The sequence below is a fragment of the Cololabis saira genome, chromosome 24 (assembly GCF_033807715.1).
Source record: "Cololabis saira isolate AMF1-May2022 chromosome 24, fColSai1.1, whole genome shotgun sequence".
Classification (NCBI taxonomy): domain Eukaryota; kingdom Metazoa; phylum Chordata; class Actinopteri; order Beloniformes; family Belonidae; genus Cololabis; species Cololabis saira.
The window spans coordinates 21,912,023-21,932,169 of record NC_084610.1 but is presented as its reverse complement, the minus strand read 5'-3'; the positions used below and the strand labels follow the sequence as shown (position 1 = coordinate 21,932,169).

The 20,147-nt window shown below is 38.1% G+C and overlaps 1 pseudogene; it reads right to left on the bottom strand.

The window, feature by feature from the left end:
* Window positions 1-352: 352 nt before the first annotated feature.
* Window positions 353-20,147, bottom strand: part of LOC133425097 (CLIP-associating protein 1-like) — a 23,038-nt pseudogene continuing 3,243 nt past the window's right edge.

Genomic DNA, 20,147 nt, shown 5'->3' with positions numbered 1-20,147 from the left:
TTTTCACTTGAAATAAGTAGAAAAATCTGCCAGTGGGACAAGATTTATCTTTTCATTACAAGCAAAATAATCTTTTATTTTGCTTGTAATCTTTTGATTTTTTTTACTTATTTCAAGTGAAAATCTACCTGAAACAGGTGAAAATTGTTGTTTTTTCCAGTGTTGAGTCTTGTTTTAATTTAATTTCTTTTTTACTAAAAATGAGACATTTTAACCAGAAATAAGACAAATATTCTTGTTAAGATTTGAGTTTTTGCAGTGCTAAAGACCTGTAACGAAGGGGGGTATGAGGTACGAAGGTTCTTGATTGTAGGGGGGGGGGTACATGTGAGTCTGAAGACTCGGACCCTAATAGGGGCGTGGATGGTCCTGAACCGTTGCCGTGGCAACCACAGCTCCTGCAGACGGCAGCAGCTGAAGGAATGAAGTGAGGAATAGAAGAAGAAGTGTGGGCGTGGCCACGAGCCGGAAAGGGGAGGGGCTAGCCGTGGGAGGCGGGGCTAGTAGGAGGAGATGTCGGAGGAGCTGCTGCTGTTGCTGGTGGACGTCTGAGCTCTCTTGATGTAGAGATTCAGCAGCTTCATCTGCAGGACACAAACACACATGCACTTTTACTTTAGAATTCCCAACATTTATTTAAGAGACCAGGGGCCTCATTCATAAAGCTTGCTTGCGCACAAAACAGGGCTTGAAAGATGCGCACGCCACCTTCTACATGTACACCCAAGCCGGTGTTCTGCCGAGTTGTCCTACCTCCGCGAATCGTCTTACCCGTAGGATGAAATGATATACTACCGTACGATCCCCGTTTCTTTTATCTCAGTTTCTTTTTTTCCAAAGGCTTTTTCATGCAAATAGACAATTTAACAGCAGGAAGTCAGAATGTGCTTCCACATAGATCTATGTGTACGACGCTTCGGCGGAAGAAAAAAATCCGTCAAATCACACTTCCACATACAGGACTGTCTCAGAAAATTAGAATATTGTGATTTTCTGTAATGCAATTACAAAAACAAAAATGTCATACATTCTGGATTCATTACAAATCAACTGAAATATTGCAAGCCTTTTATTATTTTAATATTGCTGATCATGGCTTACAGTTTTAGAAAACTCAAATATCCTATCTCAAAAAATTAGAATATTCTGGGAATCTTAATCTTAAACTGTAAACCATAATCAGCAATATTAAAATAATAAAAGCCTTGCAATATTTCAGTTGATTTGTAATGAATCCAGAATGTATGACATTTTTGTTTTTTTAATTGCATTATAGAAAATAAAGAACTTTATCACAATATTCTAATTTTCTGAGACAGTCCTGTAGATATTGGCTGGTAGATAAATGTTGATATCTATGTGGAAGCGTGATTTGACGTTTTCTTTTCTTCCGTTGAAGCGTTGTACACATAGATTTTTGTGGAAGCACATTCTGACTTCCTGCTGGTAAATCGTCTATTTGCATGAAAAAGCCTTTGAAAAAAAAGAAACTGAGATAAAAGAAACGTGTATCGTACGGTAGTATTTTCTGCCGAGGTAGGACACCTCGGCAGAACACCGGCTTGATATGTCTCATTCATCCCGACGCACAGCAGAAACAGACTGCAGGAAGCCGCTGCGCATGCTCAGCAGGCTCATTCATATGCAAATACAGTCATTGAGTAGTTTGCATTAACCACTCTTGGTAGAAAGTGGGCGTGTAGAGGGCGGGATATGAGGTGAATTCACGTGCGCAACCTTCCAGCTGGACTGTGATTTATAAAGCGAACATAGCGTGCAGATGTGTGTGCACACGGTTTTATAAATCATAATCATTTATAAATCAAAAATGTTTTTGTGCGCACGCCATTTTCGGCTTTTGAGCACATGTACACTTTTAGTATGAATCCTACGCACTCTTTTATAAATGAGGCCCCAGGTATTTAAAAAACCCAAATATTCTTGTCTGACGAAAAGAATCACCTGATTACATTTATTAAAGAGGGCTTAATTTAATAACACTTTATCTACTTTTTTCATTGGAGGTTTTTTGGCCATACTGGCATCACCACCCTCATTATTTTAATTGGCTAAAATGTCTTCATCTTACTTCTTTTAACATAACATATCTTTTTATTTGAGTCTTTTATTTTGAAGCCCTATTACTTTCTCATGAGGGATTATTCTGTCCGTCTCCAGGACTGATTTCATTTCTTAAAAACGGACTGAGCTGGACTGAAAGGACGTCTGAAGCTCCAGCGGGTCACGGCGACCGCGCTGCAGTGGCTCTGACGGTGTTGTGGAGGATCTACCGTATTGGCCCGAATATAAGACGACCCTGATTATAAGACGACCCCATCTTTTTCAAGACTTAAGTTTGAAAAAAGACTTTATGAACACCAAATTCAATTTTTATACAGAAAATAATTACAGTACATCTGAAACAAATGATTATAACAATATATTCAAGAGAAAAAGCATGTTATTTTGCCTCATTCAAATCATCATCTTGAAGTTTGCATCATAACTTCTCCTCAGCTGCCGGTTAACCTGCCGATTTTCCACCCACTTTTCTCCAAATTGTCGCTACGTTTCTCCATTTTATTATATTTATATTTATTATAGTTATCTCTTCTCTTATTTTCTTCTCTTTTCTTTCTTATACTATTTTTTATTTTTCTTCTTCGTGACAGGGGTTCGCTTTGGCCTGGGGAGTTAAGTTCAGCATTCACTTTAAAGATATCTGGCGCGCACTACTACTACTTTTATGTCACTATATTAGTATCTTTTTATTTTTATTTATTTACTGTTTTTTTTAAAATTTTATTATTATTATTTTTATTTATTTTTTGCTATTCCCAAAGGAAACTTGATGATAACCATGGGGGGAGGGATGGGGAGAGGGAGAAAAAAAAAAAGGTATGTTCATCTGTTTTGCTCTGTATTGTGGAAACAATCTGCCAATAAAAACATATATAAAAAAAAAGATATCTGACGCCATCTAGTGTTGTGAATGGGTATAACGTCTAGACCCCGAATGTAAGACGACCCCCACTTTTTCAGTCTTATTTCAATGCAAAAAACAGCGTCTTATATTCAGGCCAATACGGTAGTTTCAGGTGCAGCAGTGAACAGGAAGTGCGGCTACCTTGCTGCCGGTCAGCTGCGCCAGGTACGGCTTCAGCTCCTCCCCGATGACGGCGTAGACGGCCACCAGGCAGAAGACGCTGGCCTTCCTGACGCTGCTCTCCGTGTTGTCGTAGCCCTGCAGCAGCCCGGGGATGACGTCCGGCAGCAGCTCCAGCAGCGGCTCCTTGGCGCTGCGCTCCACCGCCCGCGTCTGCATCTTGATGGCGGCCAGGTTGATGGGGTAGTCGGCCGTCTGCACGATGGGGCAGAGCACCTTGATGCACTGATCCGGCTGGGCGGAGCCCGCCAGCGTGGTGGCCGCCTCCTCGGCCGCCCGCACCACCTCCTTGTGCGAGTCCTTGTGGGCCTCCAGCGTCTTCATGATGGTCAGCTCGGCGTAGTTCTTGAAACGCGCCGGCTGGTTCCTCAGCATCTCCTTCAGGACCCGCAGAGCCAGCGCTCGGATGGTGTGCTGGGGGAGAGGACACGGGTCAGAACTTAGGTCGCCAGTAGGGATGGGCGGTATGGACTAAAAAATGTATCACCATAATTTCTACGTTTTTGCATAAAAACGTCATCAATGGGAATTTATCTTTCTTTCTTTCTTTCTTTCTTTCTTTCTTTCTTTCTTTCTTTCTTTCTTTCTTTCTTTCTTTCTTTCTTTCTTTCTTTCTTTCTTTCTTTCTTTCTTTCTTTCTTTCTTTCTTTCTTTCTTTCAGGCTCATTTCCTTCCTTCCTTCCTTCTTCCCTTCCTCTTTTCTCCCTTCCTTCCCTCTTTCCTTCCTTCCTTCCTTCCTTCCTTCCTTCCTTCCTTCCTTCCTTCCTTCCTTCCTTCCTTCCTTCCTTCCTTCCTTCCTTCCTTCCCTCTTTCCTTCCTTCCTTCTTTTTTCCCTTCTTTCCTCCTGCTCTCTCCTTCCTTCTTCCATTCCTCTTTTCTCCCTTCCTTCCTTCCTTCCTTCCTTCCTTCCTTCCTTCCTTCCTTCCTTCCTTCCTTCCTTCCTTCCTTCCTTCCTTCCTTCCTTCCTTCCTTCCTTCCTTCCTTCCTTCCTTCCTTCCATTCTTCTTTTTTCCCTTCCTTCCTTCTTTCCTCCTGCTCTCTCCTTCCTTCTTCCCTTCCTCTTTTCTCCCTTCCTTCCTCCTTTCCTTGTTTTCTCCCTTCCTTCTCCCCTTTCCTTCCTTCCTTCCTTCCTTCCTTCCTTCCTTCCTTCCTTCCTTCCTTCCTTCCTTCCTTCCTTCTTTTTTCCCTTCCTTCCTTCCTTCCTTCTTTTTTCCCTTCCTTCCTTCCTTCCTTCCTTCCTTCCTTCCTTCCTTCCTTCCTTCCTTCCTTCCTTCCTTCCTTCCTTCCTTCCTTCCTTCCTTCCTTCCTTCCTTCCTTCCTTCCTTCCTTCCTTCCTTCCTTCCTTCCTTCCTTCCTTCATGTACGTTGTGCGTGGATTTAACGCAGAACCATAAATCAGCTTTACACAAAAACTTCATCAATGGGAAGTTTTTACCGTGAGATACAAATTCTTACTGTGAGGAATTTCTTTGACGGTTTATCGTGAACTGTAAAATATCACCCATTCCTAGTGGTGACAGAATAAATTAGATAAGCTAAAATGATTAGTTTACTGCATGAACTGTTGCAATTTCTTTCTTTTTTGCACTTTAAATGGATATTGAAAGGGCTGTTTGAGTTATTTATTTCTTAGTTATTTCACAATAATTGTTGTGAAATTATTATTTCACTAGTTATTTTACAGTCATATAATTCAGGCAACAGCTCAAAAAACATTTTAAATAACACTAAACCAAATCAATATCGGATCGGATTGAATCAAATCTTGATTATAGATTCTGAATATTAAGAATCGGAATCGAATCGATTCTTGACATTTGAATCGATACCCAGCCCTAGTCAGAACTTAGCTCGCCACCCGTCCCTTGAAATACGGAATCGTTTCGTAATTGGGAATTAAAAGTTGCGTTCCGTATTGAACCAATACAGACACATATTATGCTCTTATTTATTTATGTCATAATCTACAGGTGAAGGTCGGAAAATGTGAATATATTGCAAGACTTCATTCGTAGTAAATTCAACTAAAGGTGAAACAAATATTATTTTCCACTACATACAAAGTGAGATATTTCAAGCTGTTACTTGTTATAATTTTGGTGATTATGGCTCAGTTTATAAAACCCCAAATAAAAAAATCTAAAAAAATTAGAAAATATTATGAAATCAATAAACAATTCAATCATCAAAATTTGAATAAATAAAAGCTTAACATATCTTGCTTTGCCTGTAATGAGACTATGTAATATACATGTATTAGTTTCACCTTTTAAGTTGAATTATTGAAATAAATTAACTTTTACACCATATTCTAGTTGAATTATTGAAATAAATTAACTTTTACACCATATTCTAGTTGAATTATTGAAATAAATTAACTTTTACACCATATTCTAGTTGAATTATTGAAATAAATGAACTTTTACACCATATTCTAGTTGAATTATTGAAATAAATGAACTTTTACACCATATTCTTCACCTGTAGCGATATTCTACATCTGGGCTGATGTGGACATGCGTAGCATAGGAGGATATTTCAGTTGCCAGTATGGTTGGCTGTCTGTACAGTCATGCAAGTTCAATGCTATTAAAGCACTTTAAACTTTAAATCAAAGCGTTTTTGTTTTTTCATATAAATTAAATACATTTCTATGCATTTTAGAAGTTTTGGTGATGTCCCTTTTTTTGGCGCCTGCACTGCTGAAATCGGGAGTCCCTTATTTCTATTTCTGAATGGTAGCAGCCCTAGTCGGAACCAGCCACAGACGGGTTTCCCTCACGTCTCTGTCTCCCAGCGTCTCCAGCAGCAGCAGCAGCATGGTCTTGAAGTGCTCCTCCCAGATGACGGCGCTGTCCTCGCGGGCCACCTTCAGCAGCTCCAGCAGGGTCCCCCGCCGATCCTCGGGGCCCTTCTCCACCGCCTGGCCCTGGGACAGCAACTTCAGCAGCTCCCCCACCAGCTCCAGCTGCTCCGCCGCACCGGCTGCAGCACAAGAGACACTTTTCATTCGAGGTTCAACTTTGAATAATGGACCCGATAAGGTTCTCGTGTTTTTGTCAGCCTGTTTCAATTTTAGTTTTAGTCTAGTCCGGGGGTCGGCAACCCGCTGCTCTTTAGCACCGCCCTAGTGGCTCCTGGAGCTTTTTCAGAAATGTTTGACCTTTTTTTTCTTATTATTTTCTCTTTTTTCTTATTTTTTTCTTTTTCTTTTTTTCTTCCTTTTTTCTCTTTTTTCTTCCTTTTCTTTTTTCCTTTTTTTTCTTCTTTTTTTTATTCCTTTTTAATTTCGAAATTTCGACTTTTCTCTCGACATTTCAACCTTTTTCTCAACATTTCAACTTTTTTCACGAAAGTTTGACTTTTTTCTCAAGATTTGGACTTTTTTCTCGACATTTTTTCTCGAAGTGCACAATGAAAAAAAAATCTTCCCCCAACTATAACTAATACAGATACATGCAACATGTGTTTCTTCATTCTAAGGCTTATACAAAACTTTTCATGTTTTGCGGCTCCAGACATATTTGTTTTTTGTGTTTTTGGTCCAATATGGATCTAGTCTTTGGGTCAAGCTGTCATTTTAGTTTTTATTAGTTTTAGTCACGTTCATTCTCCTTTTAGTCGTGTCAAGTTTCAGTCGACTAAAAGTCTGACCATTTTAGTCTTATTTAAGTCAGAATTGTCCAGGACCATTTTAGTCTAGTTTTAGTCAAAGATTGTATTTAGCCAAACCCATTTTACAATTCAAACAAGGTTATCTTATTATTATTATATTACTGTTACCTTAAAGGACTCAAGAATACATTCATTCCAGATACAGAAGACTCTAATATGAGTTTACAACATACAGGACTGTCTCAGAAAATTAGAATATTGTGATTTTCTGTAATGCAATTACAAAAACAAAAATGTCATACATTCTGGATTCATTACAAATCAACTGAAATATTGCAAGCCTTTTATTATTTTAATATTGCTGATCATGGCTTACAGCTTAAGAAAACTCAAATATCCTATCTCAAAAAAATTTTATATTCTGGGAATCTTAATCTTAAACTGTATTACATTACATTTTTGTTTTTTTAATTGCATTACAGAAAATAAAGAACTTTATCACAATATTCAAATTTTCTGAGACAGTCCTGTATTTATTTTTCCACATTTCTCCCCATCTTTTTCTTTTTCCACGACACATTGGGTTTTCTTTTCCACGTCTATGTAGGAAAGTGTATCCAAAGATGGATCTTCTTCTTCTCCCCCCCAGAGCAGATCCCCACGTTTCTCTCTGTAACTTTGTTTTTAATGTACGTGAACCTAGAGCTCTGCGTTAACGGCATCAGCCTCCAACTCTGCAGCTGCATCTTCTGGATCTGATTCCTGCTGCAGCGACTGGGATTGAGGACTAACGTCACCCAGCAGAACTAAACCAGAGAAACTACTGAAAACATGGACATTAAACCAGAGAAACTACTGAAAACATGGACATTAAACCAGAGAAACTACTGAAAACATGGACATTAAACCAGAGAAACTACTGAAAACATGGACATTAAACCACAGAAACTACTGAAAACATGGACATTAAACCAGAGAAACTACTGAAAACATGGACATTAAACCAGAGAAACTACTGAAAACATGGACATTAAACCAGAGAAACTACTGAAAACATGGACATTAAACCAGAGAAACTACTGAAAACATGGACATTAAACCAGAGAAACTACTGAAAACATGGACATTAAACCAGAGAAACTACTGAAAACATGGACATTAAACCAGAGAAACTACTGAAAACATGGACATTAAGGATCTTTGGTGGAACATTTCCTCTTGTTTTGGTCAACGAAAATGAAGACACATTTTAGCAGAGTTTTTATTTTGTAATCTACATTTTAGTCTGGTTTTTATTCCTCTACGACAGGGGTGTCAAACTCATTTTGCTTGGCGGGCCGGATTTGACCAATTTTTTTCTCGCGGGCCGCACGCTCAAAATAACAAAAACGGTGCGAACATTTTTTTTTCTAATTCTTTTTTTTTTACTATTGTTATCTAATCCAATATCAGTTTAGTTAATAGTCAATTTAGTGAATTTAATTAATTTTAAAGGAAATATGCACTTTGTTTACACTCTAATTATGTAAAATATATTTCTTCAGGATCTTTTCTTGAAATTTCTGGGTTTTTTTTTCAAATTATGTAAGATACTTTTAATATCATTTTACAAAGATAAACAGAAACAAGCATGTTTTTTTTATATTTTGCTTTTTAATAGGAAATTTAATTAAAAGCAAAATCTTTCTTATTACATCCGAGAGTGTTTCTTTGTGATTTAGAGATTTTTCCAGTACAATTAAGTGTATTTATTTTTAAAAATTGGCGCGGATATTTACACCAGTGTGCCGAAAAAGTCAGCACTTCTTTTTTACTTTTTTACTTTGTCACTATCTTCGTATTCAAAATTGAAATTCTCCGAATAAATATCTTCTATCATCTTTTTTAGCAGTGATATTTTTCCTGTGAAAATATATAATAGTAGTCAGTTAATAAAAATAAACGACCATCTACAAAGAAATAAAATCGGCAAATGCATTCTAAAAAACAAAAAAAATGTTGAAAACTGCTCTCTTTGTGGAATAACGATGGATTTGTAGAAGAAATATATTATCGGATATGCTGCGATTCATGGCAATTATTTATGCCTTCCTTTTTAGTAAATTAACATTTTTTTTTGCGTTGGAAACCTCTCGCGGGCCGCATGAACATCTCTCTCGGGTCGCACATTTGACACCCCTGCTCTACGATATTTCATTATATATTTAATTATCGTTATCGTCACATGACCAGCATTTTCGTTGCGTCTCGTTTTCCTTAGCTGATAAAAGTTCGTTGATGACGATATTTAGTCCTAATTTTCGTTGACGAAAGCAACTTTAGTCTCGGGTCTCGTGTGTTTACCTGGGAAGGTTTTGGGGGTCAGGATCTTGTTCTCCCCGGATTCTTGTCTCTGTCCTGCAAAGACGAAGAAGTAAAACGTTGAGCCATCCAGAAACAGCTCTGTAGCAGGTCCGTGCGGGGAGGCAGCTCTCTCTCACCGTCCCTCAGCTGCTCCGCGGCGTCCTCCTGCGCGGCGGCTTTGTCCAGCGAGCCCCCGCCGTCGCTGTAGTTGTACGGGTTGTAGTCCCGGAACCGCGGCCCGGCGAACGGCCGCGCCGAAGGGGTGTTGAGCAGGGAGGTCTTGTTGTCCAGAGCCGTGCGGCCGCCGTCCACCGCGTCCCCGGAGGACGCGCCCTGCAGGTCACCATGGCAACGAGACAAAATCAAACATCTGAATCTGATAAAGATGATTTACTATGACCTTTCTTTCTTTTACAGTCTGAATGAAGCCAAAGTGGATTCAGCTTCACTTAATCTGTTGATAAACATCCGTTTCTACTAGTGTTGTCCCGACCAATCGGCCGCCCGATCGATCGATCGGGCCCGATCACAGCATTTTCAAAACATCGGTATCGGCCAAAAAAATATCGGGACATACGGTACTTAGTTATTAATGTTTTTAATATATATTAAATCGTTTTATATATCGCTTTATATCAAATTAATGAGTGGTGATGCTTGCTATGTTGAGTTGGGTATTTATTTAATTAGTGATTTGATTTGATTTTTTAAGGATGAAGGAAACATGTAGACTGCACCTTTATTTTTAATTTTTTTTTATTTCTTGAGGAATTTTTGTTATCCCCGTGGAGGCAATTTGTTTTACTGTCAGTCTTTTCTCTTACTTCTTGCTTTCATTTCATTACTTTAATTAATTTTCTTGAGGGTAGGCAAATAATAAGCTTTGCTTCAGCCTACACCTTTTTCGGTCTAGATGTTGTTTGTATATTGGAAATTTTTTGTAATGTTTTCTTTGAACAGTGTATTCATTTTCTTGTTGTCATTTTTATTATTTTTTTTTGTGATGTCATGACTGAAAATAAACTAAAAAAAAATAAACTAAGATTTATATTAAAGCTGGAATATATGATACGCAAAAAAAAAAAAAAAAAGAAAAAAAATATATATATTGTTGCATTTAACGTCACTTCCAGCCGGCGCGAAACTAACACGGTTTACATGTTTGAATTGTGAAATTTTATATATGTTCATGTTCATTAAGCTGCTGCTATTCATTTCATCCATTCAGAATGTTGCACTAAGATTAAGCCCAAAAGTATTTAAATTTTCTTGTGTTTGTGAGTTTGATTGGATTTCATTCAACATTCAACCACCTCATTTGAAGTTAAATTGATTTATTTTTGTTATTGCACTATTCTGCACTTTTTTTTTTAGTTTACAATTTCATGTTTTTACATTTTGTGGCACCAGTGCTGATAAGCTTTGTTGAAATAAATGTCCATGTTGTTCTCCAATGGACAATAAAAGAAACTTGAGATAATTTGAGTTTTAGTCCTCTTTTTTCTTTTTTTTTTTATCCAGAATCCAGATTGTATGAAATTTTTTTTTTGTGTAATTGCATTACAGAAAATCATAATATTCTAATTTTCTGAGACAGTCCTGTACGTATTTTTGCAGTAAAAATCATTTTGTCCAAAAGTAGTTGCAGGAGTAGAAACACTCCTGAAAACACTAAAGCTTAAAGATTATTCCTGATGGGTTATTCCTGACGGGTTATTCCTGACGGGTTATTATGGACGAGTTATTCTCGTCTCCACCTGAAACCACCTCGGAGCCCTCGCTCTCAGTTTCTGATTCCCCACTCATCCCAGACTCATGTGGGCGGAGCCTCCAGACTAATGTGGGCGGAGCCTCCTCACCACGCCGTCCCGCCTCGGCGGCTCCATCAGGTCGTCGTGGCTGCGGAAGCTGAAGTTCTGGATGGCCTCGGTGACGCCCCTCAGAGAGCTGTAGATGTCTTCAGAGTTCAGGTTCTCGCTGTCGTAGTCCATCATGCTGCAGAGACACACGGGAAAACGGTTGAACGGGACAGGTGGAGACGCCAGGAGAACGACTGAAACAGCCGAAGATGAAGCGGACGACAGGAGCTGTAGCGGACGCATGCAGGACGGCTGAAACAATCGAGGACAGCGGGAATGACACACGTTAAATAAAACAAATGATTTTTTCTGTCAAAGAGCACAGTTTTTGATGTATAACTCACTCATACATGACTTATTGTGTGGAGGTTTGGGGTAACACCTATAAAACAAATACAAACCCTATTTTCCTGTTACAGAAAAGAGCGTTAAAGATAATTAACGGATCTGACTATTATAAACCAACAAATAATCTCTTTATTAAATATAATACTTTAAAATTCCATGATATAGTAGAGCAGAACACTGTTTTATTTGCCTTTAAAGCCCAGCAGAAACTGCTACCAAACTACATTCAGGATTTGTTCCAAATAAAAGAAACCCTATGATCTGAGGGGGAAACTCATGTTTGAGACGACGACAGCAAGAACTAATATTAAAAAGAGATTTACATCAATTAAGGCTAGAGAAATTTGGAATAGTTGTAATAACAACCTAGAAATGTGTAGTTCTATCTTCAAGTTTAAGGAAATGTTTAAGGAAAATACTGTAAATAAATATAAAACACTATAAATATAAAGTATACTATCAAAAACATTCTAGAACAGGGGTCGGCAACCCGCGGCTCTAGAGCTCTTTGGCCTTGTGGCTCTCTGGAGCTTTTTCAAAAATGTTTGACCTTTTTTTTTTTTTTCCTCTTTATTTTCTTTTTTTTTCTTTTTTTCTCTTTTTTTTCCTTTTTACTCTCGACATTTTGACTTTTTTCTCGACATTTCAAATTTTCTCGACATTTCGACTTTTTTCTCAACATTTCGACTTTTTTCTTGAGATTGTACTTCAAAATTAATCTCGACATTTCGACTTTTTTCTCGACATTTCGACTTTTTTCTCAAAATTTTGCATATCGCCATTTGCCTTCATTCTAAGGCTTATACAAGACTTTTCATTTTTTGCAGCTCCAGACATATTTGTTTTTTGTGTTTTCGGTCCAATATGGCTCTATCAAAATTTTGGGTTGCCGACCCCTGTTCTAGAATGTGAAACGTCAATTTTATATTTTGTCTTACTTATGTTTATCTTTTTTATGTATTGTTTGTTTCCATAGAGTAAAGCTAATGTCTCATATTTAAGCTGATCATCAGAAAAAAAGGGTAGGCACTATAAGCTACGGCTTCAGCTACACCTTTTCGGCAAAAGAAATGTTTATTTTACCTTTTCATCTTGTTTTGTAAAAAAGTGTGTACAAGCCGAAATAAAGATTCATAACAATAGGGGTGTAACAATATATCGTGCCACGAAATTTCGCGATAGAAAAACCTCACGAAACGTGTCGTGGAGGTGACAAACTGTATCGCGATATTGGGTTATTAATATTAATCTATTGTGTTGACTAGTAACGTGAGTTCCAGTGTACTTTAAAGTCCCTCAACAGTGTAGGATTTTAGAACATCAACACAGCACCTAGTGCCGTACTGTGGCGTATCACTCCGCCCAATCTAAAACAGACTAATCACTACAGATAAACTGACTAGTGTCATTATAGTCCCTGATTTACATCAGAATATAAAGAATATATTTATAAAATAATGAACCCTAAATTACCAAAATAACCTTAACAAAAATAAATCTCCTCTTACACTTATAAGGTGAGCATGAATACATCTTTTTTATGATGTAAAATTGTATGTATTTATTTATTTTAATTAAATTTAGTTGTTAAATTTCTGGAAAAGAAAAAAGCCAAGTCATACATGAGAGAAACTATTCAGTTTGTGGCTAAATATTTGTACTTGTATGAAACTGAAGATGCATAATGCAAACCTGACATTTACTTTTAGTTCAGTTTGTGGAAAATAGTTGGCCTGGCTTTCTCTTTAAAACTTAAACAGTTATAAAGCATTACAAACTGTAACAATAGGGCAAACATACAGTATTGTTTTGTATTTTGTGTCTTTCCAAAAAAGACAATTTTTTCCAGTCATATGTTCCTCATTCAAGGTTGTTAAAAAAAAACTGCTATAATAATCGTATCGTTATCGTGACCTCAATATCGTGTATCGAACCGTATCGTGAAATTAGTGTATCGTTACAACCCTAGATAACAATAACAATAACGTGACACAACGATTAACGGTTCCAGCTCAATCAGCACAGGCTGGGTAGTCTACGTCTCAGCTTCCAGCTCAGTTTACACTTTTATAAATGTCTCAGGAAAACGCTGCTTTTACCACATTTGAACATGAAATGAAAACATATTTATTGATGCTGCAACAAGAAATCCCATGTTGACTCAAATCAACACAATCAACAAAAAAAAAGTCAACGGTGAACTCGTCCACCGCATCCGTCCATCCAGAGCTCCTGTCTGTCCACGGTTTGGTCCATGACAGGAGACAGGAGACAGGGGGAGGAGACAAGAGACAGGAGACGGGAGACAGGAGACAGGAGGAAAGGACAGCGGTGCACGTTGCCAAACACAGAAAGCTGAAGGTCAGACAGGTGAGTTTGTTTTCTGAGCGGACACGAAGACGAGCAGGTGGAGGACAGACAGGTGGAGGACAGACAGGTGGAGGACAGACAGGTGGAGGACAGACAGGTGGAGGACAGACAGGTGGAGGACAGACAGGTGGAGGACAGACAGGTGGAGGACAGACAGGTGGAGGACAGACAGGTGGAAGACAGACAGGTGGAAGACAGACAGGTGGAGGACAGACAGGTGGAGGACAGACAGGTGGAGGACAGACAGGTGGAGGACAGACAGAGGGTTCAGGTCACAGACGGCAGGAGAGTTTCTATCAGTTGGAGTCCAAAGTAAAGTGGGACAGGGGGGGGGCCCCCGCTGATGGAGACTCCTCCACCTGTACACCCTTCAGATCAGGGGTGTCAAACTCATTTTGCTTGGCGGGCCGGATTTGACCAATTTTTTTCTCGCGGGCCGCACGCTCAAAATAACAAAAACGGTGCGGGAAAAGGTTTTTTTATAATTCTTTTTTTTTACTATTGTTATCTAATCCAATTAATTAATTTTAAAGGAAATATGCACTTTGTTTACACTCTAACTATGTAAAATATATTTCTTCAGGATTTTTTCTTGAAATTTCTAATTTTTTTTTCAAATTATTTAAAATACTTTTAATATCATTTTACAAAGATAAACAGAAACAAGTATGTTTTTTTATATTTTGCTTTTTTTATAGGAAATTTAATTAAAAGAAAAATCTTTCTTATTACATCCGAGAGTGTTTCTTTGTGATTTAGAGATTTTTCCAGTACAATTAAGTATATTTATTTTTAAAAATTGGCGCGGATATTTACGCCAGTGTGCCGAAAAAGTCAGCACTTCTTTTTTAACTGTTTTACTTTGTCACTATCCTCGTATTCAAAACTGAAATTCTCCAAATAAATATCTTCTATCATCTTTTTTAGCAGTGATATTTTTCCTGCGAAAATATATAATAGTAGTCAGTTAATAAAAATAAATGACCGTCTACAAAGAAATAAAATCGGCAAATGTATTCTAGAAAACTAAAAAAATTTCGAAAACTGATCTCTTCGTGGAATAACGATGGATTTGTAGAAGAAATATATTATCGGATATGCTGCGATTCATGGCAATTATTTATGCCTTCCTTTTTAGTAAATTAACATTTCGTTTTTTTTGCATTTTTTTTGCTTCAGAGAGGGACAGGGGGGGGCAGGGTTACCTGTGGGGAGTAAGCTCGCCGCAGGGCTTGGAGGGGAGGAGCTGGAGGAAGAGGGGAGGGGAAGGATGGAGGAGGGAGTCCGTCTGAGCTCCAGCCCCCACAGCCGACTGAGGAAGAGGAGGAGAGGAGGAAGAGGAGGAAGAGGAGGAAGAGGAGGAAGAGGAGGGGGCAGGAGGCAGGTTAGTAGAGGTGTGTGTGTCCAGGCGATGTTCAATCTGAATGGTCCTGACAGTTCCTGGTCTAGAGAATCCTGGGGCCGGATTGACAAAACATTGTTAAGAAAAAAAATCTTCTTAAGTGTCATTTTTTTCCTCAAGTTCAGTCTTAAGAAGAAAAAAGAGAAGAAGTCATATTCTCCAAAAAAAGTTCTTAAGTATTTTCTCAACTTTCTTCTTAAGTTTCTTCTTAAGAAAAAATGGTATTCTTGAAATAAAAATTAAATTAAAAACATTAAAATCAAATTTGTTCTTGACTTTTTTCTTAACTTTAAGACAACCTTGACCTGTCTTAAAATTTCTTCTGTGAAAAGGTAATAATAATGATAATAATAATAATAATAATAATAATAATAATAATAATAATAATAATAATAATAATAATAATAATAATAATAATAATAATAATAATAATAATAAGACTCTAATATCACCTTTTTCAACACATTTTAGACAAGTTTAGACTAGTAGGTCATAGTTTGAGGATATACTTTGTAATTAATTACACAAAGAGCCTGTTAACTGTTTGTTTGCATGTTAGTTAGCGTGGTAGTTCATTATTATTAATTTTCCCCAATAGTATTTTTTTTCGCACATTAATCTCAATCCACCATAACCTTGAAAAGTTCCTGCATCTCTTTTTCTCCGTATTTTAAGAAGTTCTTAAGGAGGAAAAATAAGAAATTCATAAGAAATGACAGTTCTTAAGACGGTTCTTAAGAAAATATTGAGGAATTGCACTAAAGAACTTTCTTATGAACTTCTTAATTTTAGATCTTAAGACATTTCTTAAGATCGTTCTTAAGAACATATTGGTGAATCCGGCCCCAGGTCTAGAGAATCCTGGTTTAGGGTGGTGAACAGAGGTGACGGAGAAGCGGCTCTACCTGGGGGAGATGCCGCCATGACTGTTGGTGGGCGAGGTCAGCGGGCTGCTGCGGCCCACGGGCCTGGCGGGGAGGAGTCCGGACCGCCGAGTTACCGGGAGACGCCTGGAGGAGGAAACAGGAAGGCGGAGACACCGAGTCAGATCCTGGTGGATTCAGATCCTGATGGATTCAGATCCTGATGGATTCAGGTCCTGATAGATTCATTTCCAGTCAGAATGTGTAGATTTGAAACATCAAGTGAGTCATTAATTACTCTAACTACTCTAAGTAAAAGATTAAAACCCAACTACTGTACATCAAATGTTTAACCACACAAAACACTTTAACATATCTATTCTCTTTTTTTTTTAAGGAAAGAAAAAAAGAGGAAGAAAAGAAGGGAAAAAAAAATTAAATAAATAAATATAGGGTAGGCTATGTGGCCACTTACCTGGTTAAATAAATGTTAAATAAAAAAATGTATGAGTAAAATCAGACAAAACTAAATAATAATAATAATAATAATAATAATAATAATAATGAATTAATAAATAATAAATAAAGTAAAAGAAGGAGGTAATTAATTCATCAAATAAGTAATGTAAAATATAATAATAAATATCTATCATCATCAATATCACAATTCTCTTTGAACATATAAAGCAGTAATAATGGCGATCTATACAAAAATACACATTCAGAAAAGAAAAGGAAAATAAGTAACAATATTTTTTTCCCCTTTATTTTTTTTCTCCCTTCTTTTTCCTCTTTTCCTTTTTTTACCTTTATTGAATGTAATGTGTGTTAATTGATTTCTTTGGTTCTCAAAAAATTTAAATTAAAATAAAAAAATAAAAAAATATATAGGTCAAATGGAAATTAAGATAGAACATCATGTAATCTATTCTTAAACGATCATCTGACTTTGTTTGTTTTATTCGGTGATGTTTGGCCCTGACAGAAGCAGAACCAGCTGTTTTCTAACTACACCGTTCCAGATGTTCGTACCTCATCAACGGAGCGCGGTGCTGGTTTCCACCAGCAGGGGGCCGAGTTAAAGGGGACCTATTATGGCATCTAATACCTATTTTAAACAGGCCTTGAATGTCTTAAAAACAAGCTTTTTGATTGTTTTTGCTAAATAAAATTAGAGATTCAGCCTCTAAACCATGTCTTTATCTTCCCATTCTCTAACCTCATTATCTATGCAGGATTCTGAGTGGGCGGGGCTATGATAATGAGGCTCTGTGCTGATTGGCTGCCTGAATGACGCGATACACCGCTACGGAAAAATGGAGGAAGCTCCGGCCGGTGGAGTTAGTTGTGGGCGTGGTTTCACGTGTCAGAGGCCAACCGATGTAAATCGCATTTTCGTTCACCGTTTCACCGTTTACCGTTCATGATAAACCGCCAAAAAAAATTCCTCATGATAAGAATTTGTATCTCACGGTAAAAAATGATAAATTCCTGTTGATGATGTTTTTGTGTAAAGCTGATCTATGGAAGGAGGGAAGGAAGGAAGGAAGGAAGGAAGGAAGGAAGGAAGGAAGGAAGGAAGGAAGGAAGGAAGGAAGGAAGGAAGGAAGGGAAGGAAGGAGAGGAAGGAAGGAAGGAAGGAAGGAAGGAAGGAAGGGAAGAAGGAAGGAAGGGAGAAAACAAGGAAAGAAGGAAGGAAGGGAGAAAACAAGGGAAAGAAGGAAGGAAGGGAGAAAAGAGGAAGGGAACAAGGAAGGAGAGAGCAGGAGTAAAGAAGGAAGGAAGGAAGGAAGGAAGGAAGGAAGGAAGGAAGGAAGGAAGGAAGGAAGGAAGGAAGGAAGGGAGGAAGGAAGGAAGGAAGGAAGGAAGGAAGGAAGGAAGGAAAGGGGAGAAGGAAGGGAGAAAACAAGGAAAGGAGGAAGGAAGGCAGAAAAGAGGAAGGGAACAAGGAAGGAGAGAGCAGGAGGAAGGAAGGGAAAAAAGAAGGAAGGAAGGAAGGAAGGAAGGAAGGAAGGAAGGAAGGAAGGAAGGAAATGAGCCTGAAAGAAGAAAGAAGAAAGAAAGAAAGAAAGAAAGAAAGAAAGAAAGAAAGAAAGAAAGAAAGAAAGAAAGAAAGAAAGAAAGAAAGAAAGAAAAAAGGATAAATTCCCGTTGATACGTTTTTGTGTAACAAACGAGCGGTGGATCTGAGAGTGAGATAGATTTATATTTAAAAAGGTGTAGTTGAATTGTTATTTTTTTATCGTCATTTTTATCGTTATCAGGATAAATGCCAGAAATTATCGTGATACATTTTTTAGTCCATACCGCCCATCCCTAGTTCGTACCTCATCAACAGAGCGCGGTGCCGGTTTCCCCAATGACAGGGATTCAAGCTTTAAAAAACAAAACAAAAAAACAAGGTTCCGGCCAGGAGGTGTGCGTTACCATGGTGATGCCGGCGCTGGCGTTCCTCAGGTGGGAGTGCAGCAGCTTGGTGGTGCCGTCCTGGAAGGTTTTGGGCAGCGCCCCCAGCAGCATGGTGAACTCGGGGGTGTTGAGCTCGAAGAGGGCGATCAGGACCACCTGGGCGGCCTACACACACACACACACACACACAACACACACACACACACACACACACACACACACACACACACACACCGCTGTAGTGAGTTCTGGTGGAGAGTCGGAGCCCAGCAGAGAAACCAGGATGTGATGCAGCAACCGCCTCCACCCGAGTGTCACACCAGAACTCCGAGGGATTCAAGACCCTTCAAGAGTTATTTGATTTTCATCTGATTAAGAATACAAACTCTAATTTTAACCGGTACCAGACATTTTTGTGGCTGTTGCTGGCATCAGATTCTAGACTGCAAAAACTAGAATTCTTACCAGAATATGTGTCTTATTTCTAGTTAAAAGGTCTCATTTCTAGTCAAAAAATCTCATTACGCTTAAAACAAGAGTCATTACCAGAAAAATAACTTGTTAATTGACAATTTTCACCTGTTTCAAGTCAATTTTCACTTGAAATACCGTAATGGCCCGAATATAAGACGACCCTGATTATAGACGACCCCCTCTTTTTCAAGACTCAAGTTTGAAAAAAGACTTTTGAACACCAAATACAATTTTTATACAGAAAATAATTACAGTACATCTGAAAACAAATGATTATAACAATATATTCGAGAAAAAAAGCCTGTTATTTTGCCTCATTCAATCATCATCTTGAAGTTTGCATCATAACTGGCCGATTTTCAACCAGCTTTTCTCCAGATTGTCGCTACGTTTCTCCATTTTCTGTTATCTCTTCTTTTATTTTCTTCGCTTTTCTTTTTTACCACTATTTTTATTTTTCTTCTTGGTGCCAGGCAGAGCCGGATTAAATAAATGGACTACACTAGGCAGACTGTGATTTTTGGGCCCCATCGATGTTATTTATGAAATCTTACCAAAGTTACTAATAAAAGTTAATTCATATTTTACATAGCATAGTCATAGTCAAGTTGTTCTTTGTATTCCAAAATAAGTCATGTGTTGTATATTAAACAGTCTATCAGACTATTTTTAGATTTTTATTATTTGTACGTTATTACAATGCTCTATTAAATGCTACTAAATTATCCTTATCTTATCGATTGTGAGCATTTTGCAGAAAATCTTAATTAAATGTGTTGATTAAATTGAATAGTTAAATAAGAAGTCAAATCTACAAAGACCAATAAAATTTGCAGTAAGACAAAGTGTGCTGTAGTATGTATGTCTGTATGTGTATATGTATGTATGTGTATGCGTATGCAGAGCCGTTTGGGAGATTTGCGAGGCCCTGTGTGAAATGGCCAGGGGGGCCCTCGCGCGTGAGCGTAGCGAGCGCACGCAAAATTTTTGGGTTTTTCGGGTCGGATCGGGTGTTTATATGCGCAATTTTAACTATCCAATTAGCAAAATACTGGATACCTTCCCCTGCCTCATCATCATCTGGGCTTGCCTCGACGCGGGCCCCCACGGCTGCTTGAGAGCCGGTCGGATCGGTGATTTTTGTAACAAATTTATCAAACGTGCCTTTCAGAGAGGCATTAAACTCTTCCATTTTCTTTTGTTTTTTTCTTTTTTCATCCCCTGATGGAAATTTCCTGAATCTGTCTCGTTCTCTCGACATTGTGTGACAGTTTGTTCCAACTCCACCCGTCTGGATC